The sequence below is a fragment of the Pseudonaja textilis genome, chromosome Z (genome assembly GCF_049901715.1).
Source record: "Pseudonaja textilis isolate UNSWEBS1 chromosome Z, rPseTex1.2, whole genome shotgun sequence".
NCBI classification, from domain to species: Eukaryota; Metazoa; Chordata; class Lepidosauria; order Squamata; family Elapidae; genus Pseudonaja; species Pseudonaja textilis.
In genome coordinates, this window is record NC_142008.1 from 83,630,258 (window position 1) to 83,638,461 (window position 8,204).

Below are 8,204 nucleotides of genomic sequence, written 5' to 3' on the forward strand. Positions count from 1 at the left end.
CTGGGGGAGATGGGATTCCCTGGCTGCCCTGGAACAGATGGAAAAATCCAGGCTTCTCTCCTCCTCCTCCTCCTTTCTTCTGCTTCTCCTCCCCCAGGCTTCTTGCTGTCCTCTTTTATTGTGCTAATTCAAGGGAGGGGGTGAGGGAGGAAATTTACAAGAAGGCAAAGAGATACAATGTTAATCTTTTCAGACCAGTCTACGTGACATGAGCCACATACTCTATAGCTGCTATAGACAAGCATATCTTATTTGAATACACATTCTTTGTCTCTTTTATTAACTCCCTTCTTGTCAGTGCTTTGCTTTTTAGCAAGATTTCTTCCTGTGGAAAAATACAAGACAGAACCAAGGTAAAATAGTCACAATTCCTCCTTTCTTTATTTTTTTTGTGCTCATGACTCTAGGTAGAGTTCTTTCTCTTCCAGAGTAGTCTCACAAGGTGGCAACAAGCCCTTCGGTTTGTTGATGCCTTGCAGAACCAGCTCATACGAGGAGAAGTCCTCATCCCCCGAGTCGTGGCTGGACCTAGTTAAGAAATTTTCTTTGGGAGAAAAGAAGTTATTAATGTCTATTTCCTCCTCTGACTCTTGGTCAGAGTACCATTCCAACAGCGGTTTTTTGACCAGATCTTTTGATTCAATGCTGGATGTAAGAAAGCTAACTGTTTTTTGAGTATTGTTAATTTCATTGTCAAGTGTTTTCAAACGATCCCTCAATAATTTTAGTAAACGTCCTATTACACATGGACCAATAGTACATGCAAGAAGCAATAACACAAGAGGACCTATTAAGGCTGATAAGAGTGTTGTTAACCAGGGAGAAAAATTAAACATGCTTTGATACCATGACTGTCCTTGAAATATCATAATTAGACATAGATATAGAAAGACAAATTGTAAAAATATTCCCTTCATCTCCTTGACCATCCCACTGACGTCCTCCCCAAGTAAAACCCAACCATCCATTGTTTTTTGTAAGTGTCTTTCCTTTGCAGTAAATGTGATTCTGAGTGGATTTAGTCTCTGTCCACAACAAGGCATTGAAGAGCAGGGAAGATGTTCTTGAGCATGGGTAATATGAATATAGTCATTTTTGGTAGGTGCTTCCCACCAGATATGACCTGTGGATACACAACTCCATTTTTTACAATATCTGTCAACTACCCCACCGCAGGCAGAACGAGAAGCACCAGTACTGTGAGCAGGACAAAAATATAGTCTAAAGTTGTGAGCAGGTGCTGGAGAACAGGAGCCTTGCTTGTCCCATATATCAGCTTGTAGTTCTTTATCTGCAAATTTTTCTACTCCTGTCCCCATTTCAGCAAAATCCATGAAAAGCTGAGGAAACCATGGCCATCTAGTATAATTAGTGGTGGTGTTTAAAATATTTCCTTGAAAATCAAGGATAGTCCAGGTATAATCTTGAGGTTGATGTTCATTTGTAGAAGGTTGTATGCTTCGAGGAATGCGATGATAGCCAAATCTTGGAACAGCACGAGATGCAGACCGCTTAGAGATGGAGTTGTCAGCGATGAAGACAGGATACCCAAGATGGCGAGCTCAAATGGGAGCTGTAGTCTTATGATGAGTGTCATCAGGGATGAGGTGGCGTCTTCGCACGACAGGTGTTTTGTAGTGAACAGGAACCCAGGAAGATGAATGATGCAATATGCATTTGGTGACATCACAGGGTGGAAAGCAGCAACGAAGATGCCATTGCAGTTTGTCTCCAGGAAAAGTTGTCTCAGAATTAGCTTGAGATGGCAATGTAGGAAAAGCAGAGGATAGTGGAGGAAATGCCACTGAAGGAGTGGAAAGTAATAGAACAGTGTGATTAAAGTATGTGTGATTGTGAGAAAATCCTAAGCAAGAATAAGATCCTATAGTAGATAGAGTAACATGTATAGTTAAAAATATTAAACAAGGAGAATAGTAATAGTGAACAGTAATGTCAGAAGTAGGCGAAAGAAAGCTACCATTGTGTTGGAAAACATAATTACATGTAGAAAGGAGATTATCTTTAAAAATAAAGGTAACAGTGTCAGCAAGAAAAGTAAAAATAGCATCAGGAGACGCCTGAATTGAGAAAAGACAGGAAATATTGATATCAGAAGAAAAATTAGAGTTAGAGTCAGGTTTGCCATGGTAAGGTCTGACACAGCGAGCAGGAACCCAAAGCACTCGATCAGGAAGTTGGACAGCAGCGTAACCTTTTCCCCAGGTGATGAGCTGTGCAGGACCTTTCCACGCAGGATCTGGAAGCTGTCTGAAATAAACAAGAGGACGGGAAGAGGGAACTACTGGCTTGGTGAAGTGGTGAGAAGCCGCTGTGGAAGAAGGAGAGCCAGCAAGATTAAGAAAGTTAAGAGAATAGAGAGTAATGTTCAAGATGTTTTGTAACGCTGGGAGGTTCGGGGCCTAAGCCTTTTTCCCTATTTGCCGATCAAGGGCATTTTTCAGAGTTTGGTTTGCCCTTTCCACAATAGCCTGACCTTGGCTATTGAAAGGTATGCCAAATTTATGTGTGATGGCCCACTTATGGCAAAACTCAGCAAAGGGAGAACTGACATAAGCAGGACCATTATCTGTTTTGAGAATTTTTGGACATCCCAACGTTACGAATGACCGAATACAGTGATTAATAACATTTTTAGTAGCCTCTCCTCTTTGTAATGTTGCCATAATAAACCCTGAATATGTATCAACTGATACATGAATGTATTTCCAGGGAGCAAAGGGAGGATAATGAGTTACATCCATTTGCCATGTATCACAGGCTTGAGTACCCCTAGGATTAACACCTTCAGGGATACCTTTGGCCTGCAAGCTACATGTTGGACATTGTTGAATTATTGCTATGGCTTCTTGATACGTAATCCCAAATTGCTGTACCAAGGCCTTCTTATTTTGATGGAAATAGTCATGACTCTCCCAGCTGAAAGCTGTTGTGGAAGAGGAGAGGAGGCCATAATTTTACAAGCCTCATCTGCCATATGATTGCCTTCTGCCAGAAATCCAGGCAATTGCTGATGACTTCTGATATGAGCTACAAATAAAGGTTTCCTCGCTTTTTCAGCAGTGTCTGAAGCTGTAAAAAAAAAGTGTCATGAGAGAAGGAGGGGTAACAGGAGAAATATATGCATCGAAAAGTATGAGCAACCATCTGAGTAACATACATGCTATCAGATATTACATTTAAAGATTCCTGTGGAAAAGAGACAAGGCCAAAGAAAAAGCAGCTAACTCAGCTTGTTGTGCTGAGTTCTGTGGGGCAGTTAAACGTTTGTTCCATTGAGCATTTTCACACCATGCACATGCTCCAATATTTTTTGAACCATCAGTAAAGACAGTTAAGCCTTCCTTCAATGGCTGTTGGACAAAAGGTGATTGTAAAACAAAAGGAACTGTCTTCAACACCTGCAGTCGTGAATCAGATGGAAGGTGGCATGACACTTGGCCACACCAATCTTCCAATGCATCCTGCAGTGTTGTGGAAGTCTGAAAAAGAGGTTCCCATTGACTAATCTTAAAAAAGGAATATACAATGTAAAAATATCCATTCCCATCAGGGCTTTGGTTCTCTTGCGCCCTTTTTGTATAAGAAAAGCCATTTGTGCTGCTTTAGTAAAAATAGAGGTTTTTGGAGTATGTGGTAGGTGTAACCATTCCAAGAAATGAAGATTTTTTGCATTAGATACTTGAACAATTATTGCAGTTAGTAATTGATGAGTGGAAATAATAGCAAGAGAAGGTGGTGTGTCTGCAAGTGCACGGTTTACCCATTGAGTTGCTAGGGCTGTGTTTACTTGCTTTAAAGCTTCTAGATGCTGAGCTGAGAGATAGACCTTATCTGCAGGATTTTAATCCTACTAGTGCTTGAAAAAGCGGTGATAGCATCTGTGTGGTTAGAGCAAGATATGGTCTAGCCCAGTTAATAACTCCCAAGTACTGCTGTAATTGAACCAATGTGGTTGGCTGTGGAAGTGTGAGTGAAGGAATATGTGGAGATGCTGAGGAAGCTAAAACCTTGTGACCTAAATATTGCATTGGGTAGTGAGACTGGATTTTTTTCAGGTGCTATATGTAACCCTGCTTTTGCTAATGTGGTCAAGAGGATCGGAAAAGTTTTTTGTACCGTCCCCTTTGGCCCATCAGCTGCAATTAAGATATCATCCATGTAATGATATACAAGAAAATTAGGAAATTGAGATCTATAAGGATGCAGAGCCTCATTGACAAAATATTGACACATAGTTGGTGAATTAAGCGTACCTTGTGGAAGAACTTTCCATTGATACCTAGATGTGGGTTTAGAGTTATTGAGTTCTGGCACTGTAAATGCAAAGATGATTCTATCCTTTTGTGCCAGAGGTATAGAAAAGAAACAGTCCTTTAAATCTATTATTATGAGATCAAATCCAGCTGGGATCAAATTAGGATTAGGCAGACCACACTGCAGTGGCCCCATAGGTTGAATAATCCTATTCAAGGCTCTAAGATCACTAATCAGACGGTATTTGCCAGATTTCTTTTTAATTACAAAGACTGGTGTGTTATAAGGACTGGTGGATGGTTCAATATGTCCCTCTATTAACTGTTGATGGACAAGGAGATGTAAAGCCTCCAATTTTTCTTTGGTGAGAGGCCATTGATCCACCCACACAGGAATAGATGTTTTAAGAGTAAGAGATAAAGGAGAAATAAACATTTTGATAGAAAAACTATGGTATCTGAATATAAGCTTGAAATTGAGAAAGTAAATCACGTCCCCAAAGATTGCAATGTAGAGGAAGGATATAGGGTTTAAGATAAGCAGTTAAGGTAGAATGCTCAGTAGAAGCAGAGAGCCAATGAGAGCTGACCTTAGCAGCTTGAGCACCACCTACGCCCTGCACTGAAGAAGCCTCTGTGAGAGACCAAGAAGAGGGCCATTCATTAGAACGGATAACAGAAACATCTGCTCCGGTGTCAATCAGACCTTCAAAAATTCGACCATTGAGTGTAACAGAAAGAGTTGGTTTTGAAGCTTGAACAGGTTTCTGTAATGCAAACCAAGAAAGAGGTTCAAAAAGAGGAAGTGTAGCAACTATTGTCCCCTTTTTTAAAGAAAAGCAACGATCTCCTATTGCAGCCAATGCAAGATTATTAAGAGCAGAAGAATCATATAAGTAAGGAGCTGCAACCACACCTTCTATTGTAAGAGAAGAATTGGGAATAAGCAAGACAGGTGTGGAAGGAGGAAGAGGTTTGAAAAGCATTGCAGTTAAAGGAAGAGTAAAAACAACACCAGGATCATCATACACAAGATCCTCTAACAATACCACAGGAAAAGTTGTGGCAGTTAGTTCAGCCTTTGTGGCGGGGCTAGCTGAAGACCCCTCAATTAGTTTCCCAAAGGCTGTGAAGGAGAAGGATTAGAATAACAATTTGAAGCCCAATGATAGCCTTTCCTGCAGCGAGGACAGATAGTTTTGGCTTAGATGAAGGGGTGGACCTCTGGTTTGGCCCAAAAGCAGCTCCTCCCCTGGCTTATGACATTGATTTTTAAAATGTCCTGGCTTGCCACAGTTAAAACAATTGCCATTGCTTTTTAAAGCAAAAGCATCAGGAGGAGAAGTGGTAGCAGAATTAGGATTTGGTAATGAAGCTGTGATTGCATTAGCAAGCATATCCATTTTATGAGTAGTCGTTCCTACAATTCTACAGAGTTGTAAAAACTCAGCCAAAGTCACTCCTGGCTTATTAGCAACTGGCTGTAGAATTTTTGACAATCATGATTAGCATTTGAATAAGCCAATTTTATAAGTAATTCTTGTTTAGCAACAGGATTATCTATCTGTCTATCTAAGGCTGTCTGAAGCCGGCTTATGAATGAAGCATAAGGTTCTTCAGGTTCTTGCATAATTTTAAAAATGCTTGAATGGACTGAGAATCTGAATCATCCACTCGCTTTAAAGCATTCATAGCACACATATGAATAATGGCAAAACTACGACGAGGAGAATTTTGTTGTTGTGCTAGAGTAGAAAATTGACCTTTCCCCAGTAACTGATTTTCTGTTACTCCAGCAGGCAAACCCCTGCGGATTTCAGCCTCAATAGCTTTTTCATATTCAGATTGCCACACAACATATTGTGCTGGAGTCATAAGCATAGAAAAAAGCATTTTCCAATCATACAATAACATAACTGTATTAGCTGTAACCAAAGAATCAAGTATTCCCTAGTAAAAGGAGAATGCAATCCATAAGTTGTAACTGCATCTTTTATATTTTTCAAAACTTTAAACTCAATGTTACTATGAACATTGCCTCCTCCCCCAGGGATGATAGTCATAGGATAAGCAGAAGGTTCTCCTGTTTCTAAAGATAGAGGTGATGACAAAAGATTGGTTATGATTCCTCCCATAGGATTCATAATAGGAGAATCAGAAAGAGCAGGAAGAGCAGGAGGAGGGGGGGAAGAATCTGAATAAGGAGGTGGTAAGGAAGAGTTTGATTCCAAATGAGCTGCAAGAGGCTTAGAAGTTTTTGAATTAGAAGAGTGGGAGTCAGAAGAAACAGGAGAAAAGGAATTTTCAGGAAAACTAGAAGGGGGATATATAGTTGTTATAGCAGCCATTATTGCTCTCCAAGAAATAAGTATATCCATGGGAGCTCTGGGAACTTTATGTAAATATTTTCCTAATTTTTCCCAGTCAGAATGGTTAAGAGTTCCAGCAGATGGATAGGCTGGACAGTGTGCCTCAATATAAATTATAAATTTATTTAAAGATTTTTTAGAAAAAAATGGTACCATTGGTTTTTTGAAAGGAATTAGCTTTCTTCACTAGATTATAAAGTTCGTCCCTATGCCCTGACGAAACTTGAGAAATCGAGGAGCCCATACTTTTTGTCAACGTAGCCTATTCCAGGCGAAGAAGAATGAGGTGAAGAAGATGCACTTCTAGACAAAAGTCACACCTTGGAACCTGAAAGGCGAAGGGATCCCAGACGATTAGAGATCCCGGACGAGCCCCCAGCTGTCGCGTTGAGCGACCGGTCTGTTGTTTCGCCTTTCTGGTTGATTGCTGAATTCCTCTCAGAGAATAACCCTCGCAAGGGTGAGATTTAAAGTAGCCCTCGCAAGGGCGAGACAGTGGGACCCTCGCAAGGGTGAATTAGTCCTCGCAAGGACGAAGTTTAAAGTAACCCTCGCAAGGGTGAGAAAATAGCCCTCGCAAGGGCGAGATAGAGTGGGACCCTCGCAAGGGTGAGGCTAGGAAAGACTCTCACAAGAGTGATTGCCAAGCAAGCACAAGAAATAAAACACACAAAACACAAGAAATCTTAAAATGAGGCAACGCTTTGAGCCTGGGGGAGATGGGATTCCCTGGCTGCCCTGGAACAGATGGAAAAATCCAGGCTTCTCTCCTTCTCCTCCTCCTTTCTTCTGCTTCTCCTCCCCCAGGCTTTTTGCTGTCCTCTTTTATTGTGCTAATTCAAGGGAGGGGGTGAGGGAGGAAATTTACAGGAAGGCAAAGAGATACAATGTTAATCTTTTCAGACCAGTCTACGTGACATGAGCCACATACTCTATAGCTGCTATAGACAAGCATATCTTATTTGAATACACATTCTTTGTCTCTTTTATTAACTCCCTTCTTGTCAGTGCTTTGCTTTTTAGCAAGATTTCTTCCTGTGGAAAAATACAAGACAGAACCAAGGTAAAATAGTCACATATCACAAATATAATTGACTGGCTCTGATGGTTGATATGGGTTGCTGCCAGCATCCTACCAAGTATCAAGTCAACCAAGTATCAAGTCAACAGTCAACCCAGTATCTTCTTAAAATGTTTGTTGTCAACCAAGTATCTTCTTAAAATGTTTGTTGTTGTTGTTGTTGTTGTTGTTGTTATTATTAATCTTCAATTTGATTTTACAGTTTGGGATTGGTAAAAATTAACCATTCAAGTTATAATTATTTTATATTGCTCTGCAATGTACACTAAAAGCTTCTGCACTGGAAACAGATTCCTTGTATGTCTAATCACACTTGATCAAATAAATAAATAAAATATTCTATTATTGTTCTTGTTTATTTTTAACAGATGTAAAATTAGGAATAAAATTAGGGATGCTAATCTTGGTGTTCATAGTTACAGAGTTACAAAGGCATTTTTTTCTAATCCATGAAATAACTGAAGAGCATACCCTGAGGAC